The 25,099-nt window shown below is 45.6% G+C and overlaps 1 protein-coding gene across 6 annotated transcripts in view; it reads right to left on the reverse strand.

The window, feature by feature from the left end:
* Positions 1–25,099, reverse strand: part of PRICKLE1 (prickle planar cell polarity protein 1) — a 186,235-nt gene that overhangs the window by 41,084 nt on the left and 120,052 nt on the right. Inside the window, exon 1 of one of the 6 annotated variants that reach the window (XM_030216287.1) lies at positions 19,023–19,102. The exons of 3 other annotated variants lie outside the window; for them this stretch is intronic. The gene's annotated coding sequence lies outside the window, so the exon portion shown is untranslated. Of the gene's footprint in view, positions 1–16,644; positions 16,664–18,073; positions 18,159–19,022; positions 19,103–25,099 lie in introns of those variants that run through there. 2 more of the 6 variants (XM_030216288.1, XM_030216291.1) reach the window with 2 other exon arrangements.

Genomic DNA, 25,099 nt, shown 5'->3' on the forward strand with positions numbered 1-25,099 from the left:
CATACAGTTAATGGGGCAATTTTCAAAACAAGCCTGCATAGTTGCAAAATCTACAGGTACTTTTTGCTCACGGGCTCTGTACCAATTGTCAAAGGAAAAGTACAAGCATACATTCTCTTGGAAAGTGGCCTAAGGAAAAAGTACCCACGGGTATTTGCGCCTGTTTCCTCTGCAGGTAGTTTTTTTTTTTTTTTAATAATGAGATGCTTAGAAAATACAAAAATTACATGTATTATCTCCCCTTGACCTAACGCGGCCTCCAGTTGGGTTAAAGTATAGGCATCATTAATCCTCACCATAATTTTACCCACACACACAGGGTTGGCAATTTTCAGATATCCCAATTTACCTGGATAAATAGTTGAAAATTGCTTTCCCTGCGACTTGCTCAGCAGCATGTAAGGAATAGGAGAACTCGGATCATTATATCTACCTCTCTGCTCTAAGCATTGCATTACACAAGCACCCATTTTGCATTAGAAGTTCAAAGCAAGCAAACATCTGATCAAGACAAGAGATCTAGTAGCCATATTTGGTCCTGGAAAAAACTATGAAGAAGTGACCTATTTCAGTGTTTCTCAAGTCGGTTCTGTAGTACCCCCTTGCCACTCAGCTTTTCAAGGTATCCACAATGAATATGCATGAAAGATTTGCATACAATCTCATGCATATCCTGTGGATATCCTGAAAATCTGACTAGCAAGGGAAAGGGAAATGGGACTTGATATACTGCCTGTCTGTGGTATTTTGCAACTACATTCAAAGCGGTTTACATATATACAGGTACTTATTTTGTACCTGGGGCAATGGAGGGTTAAGTGACTTGTCCACAGTCACAAAGTACTCCAGGACTGACTTGGGAAACACTAATCTATTTTGTCTTTGGCTAATGTTTATATTGTCCAAGATTAGCTTTGACTAGTAGTTGAAATCTTATTCCAAAGTACCTTAAACTTAGGGCTCTTCTATTAAAATGTGTTAAGTTTTTGGTTTTTAAGGTAACAGAAGAGAGGGTAAAACAGCATACAAGCATAAACAGAAACAGAAAAAAAGCAACACTGGGCCTTCAGGTTGGAGATAAATACAGTTCAAAAAGTGACCCGACTTGGGCCGTGTTTCACCGCGAAAACTCCTGCCTCAGGGGTCTAAATTAAAAACATATAAATATAAAAATCATAAATTATGAAAAAACAGACATTACATATAAAAAAAATTATTTGAAACTATATACACAACAAACATTTAAAGTTTTTGGGTTTAACATACTATGATGTAGAATGTTAACATGCAGCAAGCCCAAAATGCTGCTTCAAGGGGCATTCCCAGTATTTTTTATTGCAGGTCATATGTTGATGCTCCCATTAGGAGATAAGCAGTCCCACATTAACTCTGAATTAGCCAGTTAGCATGCACTAAGTTTAATGCCCTAGCTGACTAAGGGGTCCTTTTACTAAGCCGCATAAGCAAGCAAAATGTGCCAAAATGGAGTTACCGCCTACCACATGGCTCTTGCGGTAATTTCATTTTTGGCGCGCATCAGATACGAAAAATTCACAATAAATATCCATGAGAGATATTTGTATGCACTGCCTCCACTGCAGGTAAATCCCTCTCACGAATATTAATTGTGAATATCCTGAAAACCTGACTGGCTAGGGTGCCTCCAGGACCAGGTCGGAGAACCAATGCATTACATGAAGTCTACTTGAATTTCAATAAAACATTTGATACAACTCCTCACGGGAAGCACATGAACAAATTACTTTTATACTTTAAAAAGCAAAGAGGGGAGGTAACCTGCATGGGGTGGCAGTTAACTTTCATGACTTTACATGACAGAGAAAGACTAGCATGACCCATCTGATCTGCTCAACACTAAAATGGAGCGAACAACTCTGAAATGCTGGGGAAACTTGCTAGGTCAATGCAAAATCAACAGAACTCAAAATCATCAGGGGTATGGGCTCCCTCTCTCCAATGCCTTTCAGTACCATCAACTTCGAGACTTTGTTACGCGTAGGGCAAAGGGTGATCTGAGTTTGACTGAGACCTACCTTGAACAGACATTGGCCAGTGGGGGAGGGAGTGGTGGTAGGTCTAGGATATACAGAGCTCTCCTCTCATATAGTAAACCCATAGTGCACTACTTATTGAAGTGGGAGGGGGCACTGGGGATGTCCTAGGATTATATCCAGTGGGAACAAGTGTTTAAATCCTTACTCCAGGTGTCCATCCCCAGTGCCCTGGTGGAAAATGGGTGGAAAATACTTTATTGTTGGTATTATACTCTCCAACTCCTGGCTAAGATGTTCCACCTGGGGTCCGCTTTGTGCTGGTGCCAATGTGGGCAGGAGGGAGATATGTTCCATATATGGTGGTCTTGTTCCCATGCTCAAGCGTTTTGGACTACTGCTTTGAAATTTGTCTTAAGTGTAACTAAGGTTAACTATCCTATGAAAATGGACTATTGTCTTTTGCATTTTAAACCCCGAGTGAAAAAAAAAACCTATCCATTGCTTTGCTACACAAGTGTTTGTGGCCTGTAAATTGACTTTAGCAGCGGCGTGGAAGAGCCCTCTCCCTGGCCTTAGGGCAGTACTACGCAAGTTGGATTATATTCATTTGATGTCTAAATTAACTGCTCTGCGTACAGGACATTTAGTAACCTATTATAAGATTTCTGACATATGTTCAATGGACCTCGCGTCCGGACTCTTCCTTGCTCACCCATATATGACGGGGGGGGGGGGGGGGTTCTTTTGAGGGAATGGAACATTTGTCATATGGTTGAAATGCTACCTGTTGACTTGTTTTGGTTGTTAATATATTTTTCAATATAGGAAAATAAATGGTTAAAAAAAACCAGAACTAATACCTGGGGAAACTCAAAAAAAATCATAAATTTAGGTAACTATTTAATGTGCTCAGAAAATGTTTTATTTGCTGTCATTTATTAAGTTACTCTGTTAAGCTAGTGAGCTTCTTTTAGGTCTGATAAAAGGTGAGCAAGAACCCATTCACTCTAAACTGCCTGTTTGATCTTTGAAATGTTTTGAGTTCTGTAGGGTTCCTCCCTGTCAGACCTTCTTTTTAATGTTTTCCTTTAAACCCTGGCATAGCTGATCATTTGGTATTATGCCTTTCATGTATGCTGATGACATTCAGTTGATTGCTCCAGTGGGCCAAATGCTAAATGGTATCATGGAACTAATTAATAACTATCTAGACCCGAGTTCAGGGAGGAGCCTAAACTTCCTCCCCTAGAGGGGTCCACAGCAAGGAAAGATGTAGAACTACAGGAGGTGGGTTATTCCATTCTGGGGCCCATTTGAGCCTTGGTTCTGTTTTAGGGGCCAACATGAAAAGAGAAAACACAGGGGCTGCTAGTCTGATTCACAGCAGTCCCTTGGGGCAGGAAGTACCAGAGAGAAAAGAAGGAATAGATCCGATCCTGAATCTCAGCAGAGAGAACCAGTGAAGCTGCTGCTAGCCTGTACAGTTCTTATTTGGGAAAGGATTGGACACTGGAGAGTAGTGGAACTGGTAGGTGCTGAGACCCTGAAAGAAACAGTAGGGCCCAACTCAATTGCTCCTGCCCTCACCAGTGCTGGGATCCAAAATGGCAGCAGCAACCCCTAGTGGTAGTCTCAAGGTACTACTGCTAGGGGTCATGTTTGCATGCTCCTATCCACCTACTTAGTCACCAAGGAAAATGAAAGGTATAAGAGGTCATTGGGAGGGTGGAAGGGCCTTGGGTGGGGGGGCTGCCTATACCTGAGGGGGGGGCAGGGTTTTCTGTTGGGGGGACATATGGGAGACTACTTATTTTTATAGGTCCTGGCCCCTTTAAGAAACAGCATGGAAGCATTTGGCCTGACGCGCCCGGGCTGATGGACTAATGCTACGTACAAGGTGGCTCACTAACAACATTAGTTCTTTTTTTACCACGGGAGTCAGCAACCTGCAGAATTGAGATACCACAAGTCGGTGATTCCTGTGGTAAATCAAGGTGCGATAAAAGCTTGCCTTTTACTGCACCTTGATAACTTACCCCCCTTCCCCCCAAATGGCCTTCACAATGTCCACACTTTATTATTATTGAAGATTTGTAGGGAGATCTCAGACATGCAGTGAATGCAAGACGACCTAAATATTTCTGAGCTAAAAGAGTTTGACAAAGAAGAGTGGGGAAAAAAGGACTCTCAGCTGGCTACAAGAAACGTTTAGAAATTCTTATTTCTGCTATAGGCAATGTTACAAGGTATTGCCTGCAAGAGAGTCCACATTTTGGGCTCTGTTTACTAAGGTGCGCTAGCATTTTTAGCGCACGCACAAAATTAGAGCGCGCTAATTGTGTAGGTGCCCATAGGAATATTGTGGGTGCCTACACAGTTAGTGCGCGCTAAAAGCACTTAACACTCCTCTAGCGCAACTTAGTAAATGGGGCCCTTTGTGATATTTGCATTTCTTTATTTAAAATTTCTAAAAACTTCAAATAGCAACTATGCAGTAAATTTGTACAAAGATGCCATGTTTAACTTTGTACCACATAAATATTGTATCAGCTTCTCATCATTAAAATATAGTTTGGACCGGTGTGTGTAAATTTTTGCATACAACTGCATATGATGGGTGAATATTTATTAGGATTTATATATCATTTTTTTTGAAGGAATTCACTGAAGGCGGTGTACAGGAAGAATGAGTCGAATACTGGCAACAGACAATTACAGACTACCATACCCAACTGCTATATCATAGATCGTATTTCTTCTTCAGCTTAACTGTCATGAAGGACACTGTTCTTAATTCAGGGGCGTATCTGAGGTTCGGCGGTAGGGGGGGCAGGGGCTAGAGTGAGGGGCACATTATAGTCCCCCCCCCCGGCCACCATCAATCCCCCCCACCGCATTCAACCCTTCCCCCCTACCGCCGTCAACCCTCCCCTGCCTACCGCCATCACCTACCCCTGCCGAGGTCCGCTTCCTGCTGCCGGTGCCTTTAAAAATATTACTTTAGCTGGCAGGGGACCCCAACCCCCGCCAGCCCAGCCGAGGTCTTGTTTTAAAGTTCTTCTTCCTCGTGCTGTTGAAAGCTGCATCCCTTCCAGTTTCGGACGGAGTCTGACGTCGCAGCTAAAGTAATATTTTTAAAGGCACCGGCAGCAAGAAGCGGACCTCGGCGGGGGTAGGTGACGGCGGTAGGGGGTCCAGGGCGAAATCTGCGGGGGCCCAGGCCCTGTGGCCCCACGCAGATACGCCCCTGGTTCTTATCCTAGGCTATCTTGAATTATGTTACCATTTTTTGCATTTGTTGCCTCACCTGAGGGGGTTATAGCAGAGATCCACCCTTTCTGTGAAAAATGTTTCCTTATGTTATTTGGTCTGAGTCCTTTCAGCCTCATATTACTGTATTACTTGAACTTCAACATGTTTATACGTCTTAATTGACTGTGAAAAAAAAAATGGTGCTTTCCAAAATGGTTTCCAGGCGGACACAAAAATGTATTAATAACTGCATAATTTGGTTTGTACAGCTGGTGCCTTTTATGTTAAAACAGAAATCCTTGCTTGTCCATGCTCCTCTGTGTGACCTCACACACACTGCACGGACCAATCCAACTCCATTCTGTATGCCAGATGTACTGAAAATGTACCCCATGCCCCAAAGACACAGAATGGGGGGAAAAAAAGCCTTTAGTTCATCTGGTCCCAAGTGAGGTAATCTGACAGTCCTGAAATGATCACTCACAGAGTGTCCACTTAAAGAATTTCAAAAGAAATGACTTAACAAATATATCATGTAGATACAGAATGAGAGTTATTGCTTCCTGTGTGTATTTTGGCTATATCCCCTTATGTATAAGGTACAGCTCTCTCAACTATCAGAAGGAGCAAAGTTGTGAATGATCTATTCCCCATGTTGTAGCTAAGACAAACAAGGGAATTAAAATAAAGCATATTTAACTTCTGTCATAAGTACATAAGTAATGCCACACTGGGAAAAGAAAAAAGGTCCATCGAGCCCAGCATCCTGTCCATGACAGCGGCCAATCCAGGCCAAGGGCACCTGGCAAGCTTCCCAAACGTACAAACATTCTATACATGTTATTCCTGGAATTGTGGATTTTTCCCAAGTCCATTTAGTAGTGGTTTATGAACTTGTCCTTTAGGAAACCGTCTAACCCCTTTTTAAACTCTGCCAAGCTAACAGCCTTCACCACATTCTCCGGCAACGAATTCCAGAGTTTAATTATGCGTTGGGTGAAGAAACATTTTCTCCGATTTGTTTTAAATCTACTACACTGTAGTTTCATCGCATGCCCCCTAGTCCTAGTATTTTTGGAAAGCGTGAACAGACGCTTCACATCCACCTGTTCCACTCCACTCATTATTTTATATACCTCTATCATGTCTCCCACCAATAACCTACTGTATCCAACTGTAAGCCACAAAAATAACCCTTATGGCTGCAGTTGTCACCTATATGTGGGTACAGTAGATTTTGGAGGGCTCACACTTTCCACCACAAGTTTAACAGCTAGGACTAGATGATTAGCCTAGGTCCTCTTCTCCATAGTGTGCTGCACTGATCACTAGGCTACTCCACTGACCTGCTTGCTGCTCTAAAAAAAACTGTCTATAACATCTGAGGCTGTCATAAAGGCTGGTATGTACCGTTTATTTCACATCTTTGAGGAATGGGAGGGGGGGTCAGTGACCACTGGGGGAGTAAGGGGGGAATCATGCCTTTATTCCTCCAGTGGTCATCTGGTCATTTAGGGCACTTTTTGTGGCCTAGTCGTCATTAAAACAACAGGTCTATCTCAAAACATCTTAGTTTTTGTCCTGGACATTTTCGTTTTGTTCCATTATGGCTGAAAAACATCCAGGTCATAGGAACGTCCAAATCCCACCCTTACACGCCCCCTTGAGATTTTAATGCACTGCAGATGAACTGCATAGAAAAACATCTGGAAAATGGTTTTGAAAATACCGATTTGGACATTTTGTTGAGAAAAACATCCAAATACTGCTTTATACCACTTTATAGATGTTTTCTTTTAAAATGAGCCCCCTGGTCTCCTCCTCCAGCTCTTATACTGGTTCCAGATGACACAAATAATTTTTTCATCTAACAGGTCTGTTTCCAAATAATTTTATCTAACCCATATTCATGGGAAACACCAGCCCCCACAAATCTTCAGGAAACTTTCATCCTATAGACTAACCAATTTGCTAAGGCATGTTCTTTCGAGGGTCTGAGACCACTTCATCAGATGCACTGCCTCTTCAGAAAGCAGATCCAGGATTGAACATGTTACAAGGTGGAACAGAGATCCATCCTAAACAAGATTTGAATGTGGAATGGAGTGGAACAAGACAATTCAAGGTCATTAGCTCAGTCACAGAAGGATTTCTACCCACTCTAGTTTTCAAGATATTTACAATATTCATGACACAAAAGCATAGCCAAAACATTTTTACAGAGGGTATGTCTCCCCCCCCCCCCCTCATAACATAGTAACATAGTAGATGACGGCAGAAAAAGACCTGCATGGTCCATCCAGTCTGCCCAAGACAAACTCATATGTGTATACCTTACCTTGAATTTGTACCTGTCCTTTTCAGGGCACAGACCATATAAGTCTGGCCAGCAGTATTTCCCGCCTCCCATCACCGGCTCTGGTACAGACCGTACAAGTCTGCCCTCCCCTATCCTCTCCTCCTAATCACCACCCCCTCTTCCCCCCCACCTGCTCCGCCACCCAATTTCAGCTAAGCTTCTGAGGATCCATTCCTTCTGCACAGGATTCCTCTATGCATATCCCACGCATGTTTGAACTCCGTTACCGTTTTCATCTCCACCACCTCCCGCGGGAGGGCATTCCAAGCGTCCACCACCCTCTCCGTGAAAAAATACTTCCTGACTTCTTTCCTGAGTCTGCCCCCCTTCAATCTCATTTCATGTCCTCTCGTTCTACCGCCTTCCCATCTCTGGAAAAGATTCGTTTGCGGATTAATACCTTTCAAATATTTGAACGTCTGTATCATATCACCCCTGTTACATAGTAACATAGTAACATGGGGGAAGAGGGGTTGGTGGTTGAGAGGCTAGGATGGGGGAGGGCAGACTTATACGGGGTCTGTGCCGGAGGCGGTGATGGGAGGCGGGACTGGTGGTTGGGAGGCGGGAAATACTGCTGCACAGACTTATATGGTCTGTGCCCTGAAAAAGACAGGTACATATCAAGGTAAGGTATACACATGAGTTTATCGTGGGCAGACTAGATGGACCGTGCAGGTCTTTTTCTGCCGTCATCTACTATGTTACTATGTTACTATGTTTGCGGATTAATACCTTTCAAATATTTGAACGTCTGTATCATATCACCCCTGTTCCTCCTTTCCTCCAGGGTGTACATGTTCAGGTCAGCAAGCCTCTCTTCATACATCTTGGAACGTAAATCCCATACCATCCTCGTAGCTTTTCTTTGCACCGCTTCCATTTTTTTTAACATCCTTCGCAAGGTACGGCCTCCAAAACTGAACACAATACTCCAGGTGGGGCCTCACCAACGTCTTATACAGTCTTATCCCCGTGCTGCCCTGTACCTTAAAATCCCCTCTGCAGTCTTCACCCAGGCAGTGGCACTGATGGGCTGCCCTCGGCCTGCACTGGGACTTCCTCCTTGAACCGTCCCTCCCTCAATGATTCAGGAAGGAAGTGCCACTGCTGCTGCCCACGTGAAGACTGCAGAGAGGGGGCGGGGCAGGGCCTGACAGGGGGGGGGGTGCATACGTCACTGATGCACCTAGTTTAAATATGCCCTTATCATGAAATACAATGGAGGCAGCCATGTTAAACTAGTTTATGTAGGGGTTTAATTGGAGGTGGGGGCAGGGGGAATGGTCTGGAACACAATTCTGCCACTTCTTTTGGGACTCTAGAGTCAGCCCACAGGGAAGGGGAAGGAAAGGTGTGAGGTTGTGTAGAGCAACAGAACAGTCAATCCTTAATCCAGTCCCACTTTTCCTGTTGCTCTTGTTCCCGAACTGCCTGCCCTCTCCCTTAGCTCCACAGTCCTGTTTTGTCTACAAATGAATCCCTGATCTCAGGCATATTCATTGTGGATATTCTGAAAATCAGAAGGGGGGGGGGGGACACTCTAGGGCTGGGCTGGAGGATGCTATATGGTAACAACATCTTTCCCTGTTCCACTTTGGCTCCCAAACCATATTTAATTTTCTACTCCTCTTCCCTCAGCCTGGAAGAACAGCACTACTTAAGAAGCAACTCTCCTTCAAGGGGTGCTGTTCTTTCCTCATATCATATGCCAGCTGCTCTTGCACGGTTATTGCAAGCCAGAAGTTGGTCCATATTCAGTGAAAGAAAAGTTGGCCTATGACTGAAAACTAAAGTGGGTTTTGTTTTCAAAGTATACATGAATTTCCTGTGATTAAACAACTGTACTTTGCAGGGCTTTTTTGTTGTTGTTTGATTTCATTTAATTTTCTCTTTATGGTTCAACAATTCCAACTCTCCAGAAGTACAATAATGCTATATCAAACACAGGAAAAACAAATGTGTAACAATACCAGCAGTCATCAATATTTTATCATTGTTATCCCTCCCCTATTATGATTTAGCTTTTTATTTAGGGGTATCACACCAGTCCAAATAGTCAAAGTCTAAACAGCAATTACTTATTATTTCTAAATTACTATCAATAACTCAAGCCTACCAATAGTATGTTTTAACAAGAATTATCAACCCTCCTTTAACCGACAAGCTTCCCTTACCCCCCCCCATCATATCTTCCCCCCTCCCATCTATAGATCTCTCCCTTGCCCACCCTCCCCACCCCCTGCTCAGGATGATATATGCTTTAAACGGAACCCAAGCCATACACTATTCCTTTTTCACAACGTATTAAGAATAAAACTTCTTCCTCTCTGGGTTAAAGTGTCCAGCAGGCATCCCCAAATCTTTAAAAAGCGTGCTTTATGTCGACATGAGCCCCTTGCCTCCCATGACATCAACTGATGTACTTGATCACACCAATGCCAGAATTCAGGGGCATCCACCGAGGTCCAATACTGCAATACGCATTTTCTCGCAATAAGGCAGAGTTTGCGACACAGTAATGTACCATCCACACCGAGTCTTGCAGGGCTTTTTTTTGAGGGGGTACTGAGTACCTGCACCTTTTCCGTTGTCTGTTAAAACTGACCCATGGACCCCAGGTTTTAATGAAAAAGCTTAGATCTACACACCAATTCTGCCTTGCCATAGAGTCTGTGACTGGTTGCAGGGGGTCTGGCTATTGTGGGGTGGGTCCCTCAGTGATCACCCCACCCCTGAAGGGTGGCCTAGCGTTTGAATACCGGCACCTTTTTTGCTAGAAAAAAAAAAACGCACCGGTACTTTGACAGATGCCATCTCTTCAAACCTGGAAAAATCTCGACCTGGTGGCCTGAGAATAAAATAATCCATTGTAAATGATGATTTAATTTGAAAACAACTGCCAGTGTGAATGTCACTTCTAAAGTTTGAAACCAATGGCAAAAGCAATTTTTTTTAAATTAATGAGGATATTTAAATAGCACTATCAATTAAAAACTGTGAATGACCATACACCCGTATGCTTCTAACTACTGAATAGGTGCAAGGTCTTACCAACAGGAATGCATTTGTATATCATTCCTCAGATAAGAGTATTAGAATATCCTACCAGAATCTCTGACCTCAAAGCACATCCAGGAAGCTGGAAATCCTATAGTCACCTCTGACCAGTTAGAAAAGGTCAAGATTTTTGAGACCTATTAAGCAAACATTCTTGTCCATCCCCTGCTGTTTAACTCTGTCCTGTGGGGCAAATTGTTTAACAACTTCTCTTTGTTAAGGGGCTTGTTAACAGAACACCAGGGGGAATATATGCATATCCTGCCACAATGCCCTGCAGACAAGCAGGTGAATGGCAAGACCCTTCTAATGGCTATTCAGTATCAAACAAAAAAACAGAGAAACAGCAGCAGCAGAGTGTCAAAAGTAACAGGACATTAACTTAAAAGGCTGAGATCCCAGCAGATCTCTAAAATGGCTCCTAGCTCAATAAAAGTGGATTCGAACCAGACAGGCCTTTTTTTTCATCCCCCACTTAGCTGTCCATCACAAAATGGTAGAACTACTGAAAGCTTCAGGTGAAAACGTTTTGCCTCATTTAACATTTTGTGCACCCATATAATCTGTTTCTAGAGAATTTTATTCAGTAGTATAGTTGACAATGGTCCACTTAGGTGAAAAAAGTCAAAATGTTATAGATGATAATGATTAGGGATGTGGATGTTTACGTATTTAATTCATTAGTCAGCCAAAGATTGGGTCGCTGGCCACAGCAAACCCTACACCAGCTCCGAGCTGGAGTTAGGGTTTGCAGATCATTGGGGAGGAATGGTGAGCCCTGGTCCAACATGCATTTGCATGCTGGCAGGCCCCCCTCCAACAATAAACCTGCCAGCGACAGGGGGCTGGAGGTCCTGCAGTGTATCCTGGGATGGGCTGGGCTATACAATGGTGTATAGCCCCGTCCAGCACATCCCAGGATACACTGGGCAGGGCTCGGCGCCATCATCTTGCGGCGTCGCTGGAAGAGGAGGCTACCCTCCCTCCTCCAACACACAAGGTAGGGGAGACTGGACCACCAGGGACCCCTTGCTGGGGAACTAGGGGGGCTGAAGACCCACCGGATCTCCAGCCCTCCCTGAACATGGGGGGGGGGATCATCGGGGGTGGACCAGAGGTCCAGCAGACCTCCAGCCCCCGTCGCTGGGGGGGGGGGTTGGTTGGTCACCAGGGACTTTTGCTGGGGAAGTTAAGGGGCTGGAGACCCACCGGATCGCGTTCAGAGCCCTCGAGTGCATTGTTTCAGACGCTCGAGGGCTCTGATCATGAGGCATTAGCAAACGCCGGCGCTAGTATGGCGCCAGCCTCTAGCGCTGGCGTTTGCTTCTGATCATCCCCCTGTCAGTCACAATCAGGGCATAGGCCATAGAAGTCTGCCCAGCTCCCATTTTGTTTCCTCAATTACTGGCGTCGCCACCCAATCTTGGCTAAGATTCCGCGGAACCATTCCTTCTAAACAGGATTCCTTTGTGTTTATCCCACGCATGTTTGAATTCCATTACCATTTTCATCTCCACCACCTCCCGCGGGAGGGCATTCCACATATCCACCACCCTCTCCGTGAAAAAATACTTCCTAACATTAGTCTTGAGTCTGCCCCCCCTTCAACCTCAATTCATGCCCTCTAGTTCTACCGCCTTCCTGTCTACGAAAAAGGTTCATTTGCGGATTAATACCTTTCAAATATTTGAACGTCTGTAGTTGCATTAACCGATTAACACTGGGAACACCTACTCTCAGCCCCCCAAACATGCCCCCAGTACTAAAAGAAGGTATTTTTTTTAGTGTGGGGGAAGCATGTGCAGATACCTGAACTACCACAGGGCGCTTGATGCGCCTCACAGAATTGCATTTTGGCACACAGGAAGCACGTATTCATACTTACCACTGTTTAGTAAAAGGATCTCTAAGGGGTCCTTTTACTAAGGTGTGCATGTAGCCCCGTGCAGGACATAAGGCGTCAGAAACAGATGATCACACAACGAAGGTGCCGGAGTTGACCGGTGCTGAAGAAGACTCTTCGGCTGGCGGGGATTGGGGACCCCCGCCAGCAAACAAGGTACCTGATGCGGCGGCGGTCAAATGTAGAGGGAGCCAGGGTGTAATCTGTGGGGGCCCATGCCCCTGCTTCAAATAGGTAACTTTTACAGACTGCTAATGAACTTGTGACATTAAAAATTGGCCACTCAACATTTTGGATCCGAGACAGGAAAAAAAGTGACTTGTCACAAATGTACAGACTTAGTCCAAGAAAAATGTATTGCCCACAATTTAATATAATGCCATGTACATACTGGATTGACATCCTAGATCAGGGGTTCTTTTGTTGTTTCCCGTACCCCCTTAACTGATCAATGAAACCCTCGCACCCCTTTCCTAAACCATGTGTTCACTAGTGACTACTGAAAGTTATATATGTTGCTGTTAACATGTCTCTAAAATTACAGTAGTACATAGCTAAACTACTAACTGTCCTAATCATTGCCTTCACTCTGTCTAGACAGTTTCAATAAATTGCCTTAGTTTCTGTATCCTGTAACGCTTGGGGTACAGACACCGCTGGTTAAGAACCCCTGTCCCATAGAAGTGGCTAAAATCTCAGATTAGTGCTAGACCGTTAGAGGGACACCAACTAGACTTCTGGAGGTTTAGCAATATTTTGTTAACAATTCAACAGTTCATTTATGATGCTATAGCATCCATTCAGATATTGTCAAGGCATAAGATCAGTCTCGCTCTGCACTACCCTTAAACTTTAGCTGCAGGTCATATAAAATGAACCCCTTCAGCCTTAGGTTTTATCAGAACACTGGAAGGAGTTATTTCCCCTCTGAGATTGCCAAGCTCAGTTTCCCATTTTTTTCATTGATGCATTTTCAAATCTGTTATATAGACATGAAAAATGGCTGCAGCTTTTGGAAAAGGAGACTGTCTGCTACACTAAAAGGAAGCAGCAGGATGACAAAGCATGGTCTCATGCCAGAATGTCTGATGTGGGGGTATTTGATTTGGCCACATGCTGGAATATAAATACAAAATGCATGCTGTATTTAAACAGGTACCCTGCCAAAAGTTTAGGAAGCCCTGTTGTAACGAGATCACTATCTTCTGTAAGGGGGTGCTTTGATTAAATAAAAAAATAATAATCCAAGCTTTACTATTGTCTTATTACAGTTTTTTTTTTTATTTCTAAATTTTAGATGGCTGTAGAAAACAGTTGCCAGACTTCATTCCAACATACACATATGCTCAGGTTTTATCTGGTCACCTGAACAACACTCGCTTTTGTTCAAACCCTCCCTCTTCCAGGAAAAGCATCTGAAACATATGTTTTGGAAGTAAAGGTGCTGCAGCACCTCCAGCATATACATTATGGAAACAGTTTTCCACATCCCCACCATAAAAAATTTGCCAACTACCCTGACTGAAGAAAGTGCAAGGGAAGAATTGCAACAGACATATCTATTTCAATTTTACAAGGAAATATACCATGTTCAAAAGCAGAGTACTATCAAAAAGACCAGTACAGATGATATTATCAAATACATAATTTTGAAGTATGTTGCATTTTAAATTAGATGAGATAATTTCCGTAGTGCACAGCCCATACTGCATTACCATGAATCAGATTAATCACAGCTCCAAATAAGCATAAAAATCAGACTGTGGCCACTACTGCAGCTGAGAAATTTGGAAATCCAATAACCTTTTCCAATAAACTTCAAGACAATTTTTGGCTTGTAGAGTAGCCTAGGGGCCCTTTTACAAAGCCGCGTAAGTGTCTATGCACGTCCAAATGGAGTTACCGCCCGGCTACCACATGCTTCTTGCGGTAATTTCATTTTTGGCGTGCGTCCAATACGGATGCGTGTATTTCGGAGTGCGCCAAGTGGCATTTGATGCCTGTAGGTCATTATCGCCCGGTTACCATGTGAGACTTTACCGCTAGGCCAATGGCTGGTGGTAAGATCTCAGACCCAACATTGACGTGGCAAAAGGCATTTTTTTTGCAGATGCACTGAAAAACACGCACCTACACTATCGCAGGCCATGTTTCAGCGCACCTTAGTAAAAGGACCCCTAGTGCTTAGAGCAGTGGACTGACAACCAGGAAAGCCTGGTTCAAATCCCACTGCTGCTCCTTGCAATCTTCAGTAAGTCAGTTAGCCCTCCATTGCCTTGGGTATAAACTCAGGGGCCCTTTTACTAACCTACGTTAAAAATTGGCCTTAGCATGCCCTGTGTGTGTCTTTCCCACACGCTAAGGCCATTTTTACTGTGGCTACAAAACCCCCATTTTGTATTTATTTCAATAGTGGCTGCGTGCTAATGTTGCCAGTAGCACAGTGCCATTTTTTAAAAATTACCACGGAAACATTTACTGTTGGCGCACTATTTTGTAGACGGTCAGGGCTCCTCTGTTATCCATGCGCAAACCAGTTAACGTGCAGTACAGTAGATACAGTAACTGGTTAGTGCAAAAATGTCCACTCAGCCCAACACACCCCCTCATAAAAAATTGAAAAACATTTAGTGAACTGTTAGCATACGCAAATGAAAAAACTAATGTGTAATACTATAGTACATGCCAGTTAGTCCATTTTTACTGAGTAAAAGGACCCTTTAGATTATAAGCCCTCTAAGGACAAGAAATACGTGGAGGGGCATAATTGAAAGCAGCACGCGCCCAAGTTTTCCTGAGGACATCCTCGCAGGACGTCCCGGAGAAGCGGCGGGGAAACCCGTATTATCGAAACAAGATGGACGTCCATCTTTCGTTTCGATACTATGGTCGGGGACGCCCAAATCTTAACATTTAGGACATCCCTAGAGATGGTCGTCTGTAGACTTAGTCGTTTCTGATTTTTGGCAATAATGGACACTAAGGACGCCCATCTCACGAAACGACCAAATGCAAGCCCTTTGGTCATGGGAGGAGCCAGCATTCGTAGTGCACTGGTACCCCTGACATGCCAGGACACCAACCTGGCACCCTAGGGGGCACTGCAGTGGACTTCAGAAAAAGCTCCTAGGTACATAGCTCCCTTACCTTGTTTGCTGAGCTCCCCAAGCCTCCCCCAAAACCCACTACTGTACACCACTACCATAGCCCTTATGGGTGAAGGGGGGCAACTACATGGGGGTACAGTGGGTTTCTGGTGGGTTTTGAAGGGTACACATTTACCACCACAAGTGTAACAGGTAGGGGGGGGGGGAGTGGGCCTGGGCCCACCTGCCTGAAGTGCACTGCACCCACTAAAACTGCTCCAGGGACCTGCATACTGCTGTCATGGAGCTAGGTATGATATTTGAGTGTGGAGAAAAATATATTTAAAACAATTTTTTGAGGGTGGGAGGGGGTTAGTGACCACTGGGGGAGTAAGGGGTGGTCATCCCTGATTCCCTCCGGTGGTCATCTGGTCAGTTCGAGCACCTTTTTGTGGCTTGGTCGTAAGAAAAAAAAAAAAAGGACCAGGTAAAGTCGTCCAAGTGTTCGTCAGGGACACCCTATTTTTTTTTTTACATTATGGGCCGAGAACGCCCAAGTCCTGCCTTCGCTAAGCATCCGACACACCCCTGTGAACTTTGGTCGTCCCCGCGACGGAAAGCAGTTGGGGACGCCCAAAATCAGCTTTCCATTATACAGATTTGGGTGACCCTGTGAGAAGGATGTCCATCTTGCGATTTGTGTCGAAACATGGGCGACCTCCTCTTTCGAAAATAAGCCTGCTAGTGTACCTGAATGTAATTTGCCTTGAGCTACAACTGAAAAAGATCTGAGGTAAAATTTTAATAATCAAACATAAAAAAAATAGAGGATTATAAATTTGCAAACATTAAGCTCCACAGTCAAAGCATGCCACTAAAAAAACCTCTCTTACATACATTATATGTCTAGAACAAATTGCTCTGGAGACCAACCCAAAAGATCAATCTAATCTTACAGGGATCACCTACATCTCAAGCAGACCTTTTATCCAAGGGCCAACCGACAAGGTACATGTGTATCAGCTCATGGTAAATGAGATGATACCATCTCACATGTCAGATGGAACAGAGAAACACTATGAACAATTTTAACAAGATCAGCGCAAACAAAGCTGGCTTTCTTGGCTCAAAGCAGCTTTAATAACGTTATCACCATCCAATTAACCTCACTCGCAATCGACCCTGTAGGACCAAGTGAGTTGCAACTTCAATGAGGAAGCAAATAACTTAGATTGTGAGCCCTCCTGGGGACAGAGAAATATCCAGTGTACCTGAATGTAACTCACCTTGAGCTACTACTGAAAAAGGTGCGAGCAAAATCTAAATAAATAAGATTTAAAAAATGACCATGAGGCTCATATTTTGCACGCTCTCTGTAATTTACAGGACCATGTGTAGTAGGACCCAAAATAATGGTGTTAAAATCATTCATTCAGCACTGGATACAATGTGTTTAACATATAATAGGAAAACATTTTGCACTGTATCTGCAATGTTGATATTCAAGTTTGCATTTCAAATCTCTCTCTCTGTTGGGAGGAATAGTTGTATTAGACTAAACCACTGGGAACAAATTTAGCTAACCAGCTAATTTTTTTAAATGTGGAATCATTCTAATAACCTCTTTCCCCCACCCCCCAACATTCTGCTCAGCTTCTTGACGATGAAAGCCAGTGATTGTCATTGTAAACTTTCTTACAGAGCAATTGAGAAGGCTGCATTGTAAGGCTCTATGAAACCTCAGCAGGGAGGATTCCAAACCCTATTTGGATCAGAGTTGAATCTAACTAACCACACACAGAACATCAGTTTTCCCCACCTACCCCAACATTACTCATTTACCAACTGTCAGCAAACGAGGTGAAAGGCACGGGACTAAAAATCCATACAATGAACTTATCTTCAGGGCAGAAACTGGGAGAGAAAGGCATGCATGTGATGGCTCTGCAGTCTCTGGATCGCTCCTGACCAGAGCTGGTGCAAGGGTGGTGGTGAGTGCCCCAGCTGAACCTGCTTCAGCCATATTAAAGTTTTCAGGCTTCTAGCCTGCAGTTCCCCCAAGACTTTGATAATTAAACTCAATAATCACGATCATCACACACACACAGCCAACAAAAATGCAGATAAAGGTACCAACTGACGATTCTTGAAGTTTCTGCGGCTATAAAGATCTCTTGTTTGGACTGCAGCTGCCTCAGGTATCCACCTATTTTTTTGTGTAATGGTTGGGCCGGCCCTGGTCCTTCCACCTGCATGCACTAGAAGTGAGCACTTGCCATGCCATTCCTGTCCATACTTTCTCACATATTACTTGCTTACTGATTCTGTCAGAAGCTTCCTCATCATCTGCAAGCGAAAATGAATGAACGAGACAAAAAAAAAAGGCCCTTCCACTTACTCATTCTGAGGCAGACACTCTGTAGCCCGGCCTCTCGCAGTCTAGAACAGATTGATCCAGATGGCTAGCAGCATTCCCGACGTCCTCCGCCTGTAGCCCCACACAATAAACTTTGTCTGCTCTTTGCACAGGAACACAGGAAAAACCCCTCCCTGCACGAATACATCAGGAAGCTCCTTACAAAATGCAGCCCAGTATCTGGAGGAAACTGTTCCAAAAGCCAATTCTGCCAGAATTCGAAAGCACGGGAGGCTTTTTGCAGAGTCAATAAATAGCATTCCCCCCCCCCCCCCACCAACACCGTTCCGATATTGAAAATTACTCTTCTATTGCTATAAAGTCTGCACTAAACATGGTCAATAAAAAGGTCAATGCATTCACAAAACACTTCAAAGCAAGAATTCAAATAGACATAATTAAATGCAGAGCAGTACCGAATAAGCATATTTTAGGATTCAGCTGGCTGCGAATAACGAAAAATATTATTCGACCAAATACAAATAATGGGCATTGAGATTTAACACAATAAATCATCAAAGAAGCAACCTGAAATCAGAGATCAAGTGTTTATTTCAACGAGATTTAGTACAGTAGCCCCAATTTAAAATCATTATTCGGCCAAATACGCACTATTTGGGGCCCGAATCTAATCGAATATAAACTATTCAGTACAGCCCTAGTGCAAATGCGGACTCACTAAAAGCTTCAACTATAAGAACGAAAAGAATGTATTACAATACAAAGTATGCCATTCCTTGTGTGCCTGCCAAAAATTCATTGTATTTAAATAAGTGCGTCCAGCTACGTCAAGTTCCAGTTTATCAGCTTATCCTTGTTAAATCTTTAATTCCTCCAGCACCATCATTACACCCTCCACATTTCGTGTCTGCAAATGACACCAAGTAAAAGGTACAGTCTAGCTTTCCTTTACAAAAAAAGAAAATCATACCTTAGTTAACGTGCTTCAGCCATCTAACTTCAGCTAGCCCGTGAACTGCCTTCCCAATGTCCTCTCTTTGCATGCAGGGCAGACTGAGGGAATATGCAAAGGCACCCTCCTTAAAATCATCTCAAACTTGCCCATAACAATGATGTCAGCAAATGGGGTCTATTGTGTCCGAATAATTTAGCAAGTTCTCAAGGACTGAGAAGTGGCCATTAACATATGAATCCACCCCCAATTCACTACCTAATTTAGAAAGAGCCAAGGAGGTCTGCTGGGGGTGGCTAGGTTCTATCAGCCCACAAGAGATAGGAAAGCATAAATAAATTAGAACTGAGTATATTCTTTCTTTCTTTTGTTTTTTCTTTCAATAGTAGTTAATATGATTACTACACTGAAACCAAGCACAATTCAAAGAGATGCTCTACAGTGAAAATTTAAAAGTGTCATAGATCCAGTGGCATAGCTATGTGGGGCCACGGGGGGCCTGGGCCCCCATAGATTTGGCCCTGGACCCCCTGCCGACGACCCTCTCGACCCCCCTCCCCCGCCTACCCTTGCTGGTGGGGGGACCCCAACCCCCGCCAGCTGAGGTCCTCTTCTTCCGGCGCAAGGCTTCGGTCTGTCTGCAGGACGTCAGACTCACAGAAACAGAACGAAGCCTTGCGCCGGAAGAAGAGGACCTCAGCTGGTGGGGGTTGGGGTCCCCCGCCAGCAAAGGTAGGCGACGGCAGCGGTGGGAGGGGTGTCCAGGGCCAAATCTAAAGGGGCCCAGGCCCCCGTGACCCCACGTAGCTACGCCACTGGATCTAACCCTCTTTTACGACACTTTTAAATTTTCACTGTAGAGCATCTCTTTGAATTGTGCTTGGTTTCAGTGTAGTAATCATATTAACTACTATTGAAAGAAAAAACAAAAGAAAAAAAAGAAAGAAAGAAAGAGTATACTCATTTCTAATCTATTTATGCTTTCCTATCTCTTGTGGGCTGATAGAACCTAGCTTGCTCCTCAGATTGACAGAGTACCATTGAGAAGCCCACTTAATTCCCTATCGCTTTCCAGATCTCTATTCTGGCCTGACCCACACCCAAGCTCAGATGGGGGTAGTTGTAACATTGTGAGTTGGAGAGAGACTGTGAAAGAGAAAGAATCCCTGTGTCTCCGGTCTGCTGGGGGTGTCTGAGCCCCCCAGGGGAACTGAGCTAGTGCCATCACTTCCTCCCTTCATTTTTCTGCTAATAAACATTCCTATAGCAGATTCCATCACAAATTCTGCTGTGATCTAACTATCTGTAAATGGATAAAAGGGGGAAGGGAGAGATTGAGAGAGAATTGTACCTTCCGGATTGTACTTCAGAAGCCAAGTTTGCACCTCAATGTCTGTTGACTAACAGGCAGATGATCAAAAGCCCCGCGCTGTTCCAAACAGCGCTGGAACAGCGTGGGGTGCTATTAGACCTATGATCAGAGATAATGCATGCAAATTTAAGCAGCGCAATTATCTCTGATCATGGGGTAGAAGTGCGGGTGAATTGTAATCCTCCCACACTTGTTTGACAGGTCTGGGCTGTCAAAAGCCCAAACCTGTCAAACACAGGGTCTGGAGGTCCATGGGACCACCAGGCCCTGACTACCCCTGCCCCGAGCAACGGGGGCTGGAGGTCTGGCGGACCTCAGGTCCCCGCAACGATCCCATCCCCCCAGGTTCAGGGAGGGCTGGAGATCCGGTGGGTCTCCAGCCCCCCCAAACCCCCAGAAAATGGTCCCTGGTGGTCCAGTGGCCGCTGGCCAAACCCACTGTCGCTCGCTGGGGGGGGGGGGGGGGTTGGCCGGTGGCCACTGGACCACCAGGGACCATTTTCTGGGGGTTTGGGGGGGCTGGAGACCCACCAGATCACCAGCCCTCCCTGAACCTGGGGGGGGGGTCGTGGGGGAAGGGGGACCGGAGGTCCGCTGGACCTCCAGCTCCCTGTTGGCAGGTTAGCTTTGGGGGGGAAAGGGGACCTGCCAGCATGCAACTACATGCTGGACAGGGCTCACCATTCCTCCTCAATGATCTGCAAACCCTAACGCCAGCTCGGAGCTGGTGTAGGGTTTGCCGCGGCCAATGACCCAAATTTTGGCGTGCTGACCGCTGATCATTGGCGATGAATGCGCTAAGCCCTGTTTAGCATGCATTTGCATGCTACTTGCGCAAAGAGCCCTCGAGCGCATTGTTTCACGTGCTCAAGGACTCTGATCATGGGGCATTAGCAAACACCGGCGCTAGTATGGCGCTAACAGCCTCCAGCACCAGCGTTTGCTTTTGATCATCTGCCCATAAGTGTGTAAGCTCCATAGAGAAGGGACTCTCTCTTCTCTGGGCCTGTACAGTACTGTTTACATCTTGTAGAGCTAGCTAAATGTGTAGCAGTACTTGGACACAGATTGTGTAAATCAAAAAGAAATATTTTGACTTAGCTCACACTTTGTTTTTGTCGATAGTAGCTCAAGATGAGTTACATTCAAGTATACTAGGTCTTTCCCTGTCCCTGTAGGGCTTACCATCTAAGTTTGTACTTGAGGTAAAGGGGAGTTAAGTGTCTTAGGGACTAAGACTTAAAATTTGAACCATTTTTCCCTGGTTGTCAGCCTGGTGCTCTAACCACTAGACCAGGGGTGCTCAACCCAGTCCTCAGGACACACATAACCAGTCAGGTTTTCAGGATATCCACAATGAATATGCATGAGATAAATCTGCATACAATGGAGGTAGGGTATGCAAATCTATCTCATGCATATTCATTGTGGGTATCCTGAAAACCTAACTGGCTAGGTGTGTCCCGAGGATTGGGTTGAGAACCCCTACACTAGACTATTCTGTATTATATGTCACATCACAAAATCATAATGGGGCAATTCTATAACCGAGTGTCTCCGCTTGGGCACTTGAATGCAGTGCAAGGCACATATCTAATATAATAAAACGCACCGTGAACGTTCTAATGAGGACAACGTTCTGAAGTCACTAAAACACTCCCTGAAGGGTTCGTGGCGTTCGTGGTGTGAAGCCAGCCAGGCTGCCAGCCGTCTCTGCCCCGCCCTCGCGTCAAACGTCATGACGTCCAGGGCAAACGTCATGACGTCGACGGCGCAAAAAAAAAATGCAGCGTCAGGGAAGGAGGCGGCGCTCCCGACGTCTCTAGCCTTCCCTTCGCTGCGTTCCGCCTTCTTCTGACGTCAAGGATGACGTCAGAAGAAGGCGGAACACAACGAAGGGAAGGCTAGACGTCGGGAGCGCCGCCTCCTTCCCTGACGCTGCGCTGCCGGAACCGCCGCCACGGAGGTAAATTAAAAAAAAAAAAAGGGATGTAGGGGGAAGAGAAGAGGGTGGGCAGTTGAACAATGGGAGCGGGAGAGCAGAGGAGAAACGACAGCAAGGATGCGAAGGGGGGGGAAGAAGGGGGCGGGACATGCTGGGACATGGGAGACAGAAGAGCATGGATGCGAGGGGGGGGTCATGGAAGGGAGAGAGGGGAATTGCTGGAAAAGGATGAATGGAGGGGGCAGGGGACAGAGAAGCATGGATGGGCATGGATTGAGATGGCAGGGCTCAGGGTGAGAGGGGAATTGATGGAAAAGGATGAATGGAGGGGGCAGGGGACAGAGAAGCATGGATGGGCATGGATTGAGATGGCAGGGCTCAGGGTGAGAGGGGAATTGCTGTAAAAAGGATGAATGGAGGGGGCAGGGGACAGAGAAGCATGGATGGGCATGGATTGAGATGGCAGGGCTCAGGGAGAGAGGGCAATTGCTGGAAAATGATGAATGGAGGGGGCAGGGGACAGAGAAGCATGGATGGGCATGGATTGAGATGGCAGGGCTCAGGGACAGAGGGGAATTGCTGGAAAAGGATGAATGGAGGGGGCAGGGGACAGAGAAGCATGGATGGGCATGGATTGAGATGGCAGGGCTCAGGGAGAGAGGGGAATTGCTGGAAAAGGATGAATGGAGGGGGCAGGGGACAGATGGGCATGGATTGGGAGGGCAAGGCTCACACTCTCTCTCTCTCATATACAATGTCTTTCTGACTCTCACTCTCACACACTCTGTCTCACAATGTATCACATTCACTCTCTATGTGCCACACAGTCACTCACACACTCGCTTGGTCTCATACACTCACTCTCACAGAGAATCTGTGTCTCACACACACTCTCTCTCTCGCACACACACACACACTCTCACACTGTGTCTCACATACACACTTGCACACACTCTCATTCTCACACACACACTCTCACAAACACACTCACACCCAGACTCACTCTCTCTCTCACACACACACACTCACACTTTCACTCTGACTCTCACACAGTCACTCTCACATACACTCTCCCAAACATACACACTCCGAGGAAAACCTTGCTAGCGCCCGTTTCATTTGTGTCAGAAACGGGCCTTTTTTACTAGTATTCTATAAAGGCATGTGTGTACTCAGATTCTGTTGTAGAATACTAGTGTAAGTTGGCAGAAGCCTACAGATATGTAGACACGCCCACTATGCCAGGTTTATGGCAGGCATAAATGGGTGCACCTAAGTGCGGCACTTACAGTATTAATGCCCCAGATGATTGAAAGCCCCACGCTGTTCCAAACAGTGCTCTAAAAATAGCGCTGGAACAGGGCTGGGCTTTACAGCCCCTATGATCAGAGGTAATAGCATTCAAATTTATGTGCGCTATTATTTCTGATCATAGGGTAAAGTGTGGGAGGATTGTGCCTTAGCATGCGCTCAGGCGCAATCCCTCCCGCACCTGTTTGATAGGTGTGGGCTGTCAAAAGACCCCAAACAGCATGGTCCTGGTGGCCTAGTACCCTCACCCTGAGCCAGCAACATGGGGGCTGGAGGTCCGCGGACTTCCAGCCCCACCCAGCGCATCCCAGGATGCACTGGGCTGGGCACCACCATTTTCAAGGCAGCACTGCTGGAAGAGGAGGGAATCTACCTTCCTCCTCCAACAAAGGTACAGGGGGTGGCGGGGAAGAGGGCCACTAGACCACCAGGTTGGGGGGGGGTCTTGATTCGCAGCCCACTGGGTCACCAGGGCTGTACTTGGGGGGATGCAAGGGGGGGTTAGGGGGGCTGGAGACCCACCGGATCTCCAGCCCCCCAAACTTGTGTTGGGGGAGGTCAGACCTCCAGCCCCCATGTCACGGGGGGGGGGGGGGGGCAGGATTCCTGCTCCTGCAGGGGGGGCTGCATTTGGGGGAATGGGGGGGCCTGCTAGCATGCAAATGCATGCTGGACAGGGCTCACCATTCCTCTCCAATGGTCTGCAAACCCTAATGCCAGCTCTGAGCTGGCATAGGGTTTGCCACAGACAGCTCGTCAGTTTGGCGTGCTGCTTGCTGATCATTGGGGAGGAATACATTTAGCATGCATTTGCATGCTACTTGCTCTAAGAGCCCTGTTTTGCATGCATTTGCATGCTACTTGCGTTCAGAGCCCACAAGCACACTTTCATGGGCTCTGATCATGGAGCGGTAGCAAACGCAGGCGCTAGTATGACGATAATAGCCTCTAGCGCCTGTGTTTGCTTCTGATCATCGGCCCATCAGTAAGTTGTGCGTATAGGTGGGCCCCATGCCCATGCTCCACCCATCTGTATGCCCCCTTGTATTTATGTTTAACAGACCGATGCCCAGAACTCTTCCACTACAACTCACACTGTGCAATTGCGCTGAAAAACAGCGCTCCAATGCTGAGAACAAATTATATTGAAATATGCACTTTGTGTACGGAGAGGGACGTGCCTGGCTTCCCTCTCCCTTGATTTTTTACTTTTTCTGTTTGTTTCACACAATTGCTTTATAGTGTTTTAATGCATGCCCTAATGCTTAATGCTAATGAGATGCAAATATAGGCATGCTCATAGCGTTGAGTATTAGGGAGTTCAGCGGGAGGATTGTGCTTGATGCATGCACAGAAGAGTTCTGCGGATACCTCGGCTCCTGTGTGCATGTGCCTGGTAAAACCAGACTGTGAAGCACACATTGGCTTCTATTTTGCGGTCTAAATATAAGAGATTTAAATGTTTTC

Source organism: Microcaecilia unicolor, chromosome 10 (genome assembly GCF_901765095.1).
Source record: "Microcaecilia unicolor chromosome 10, aMicUni1.1, whole genome shotgun sequence".
Lineage (NCBI taxonomy): Eukaryota > Metazoa > Chordata > Amphibia > Gymnophiona > Siphonopidae > Microcaecilia > Microcaecilia unicolor.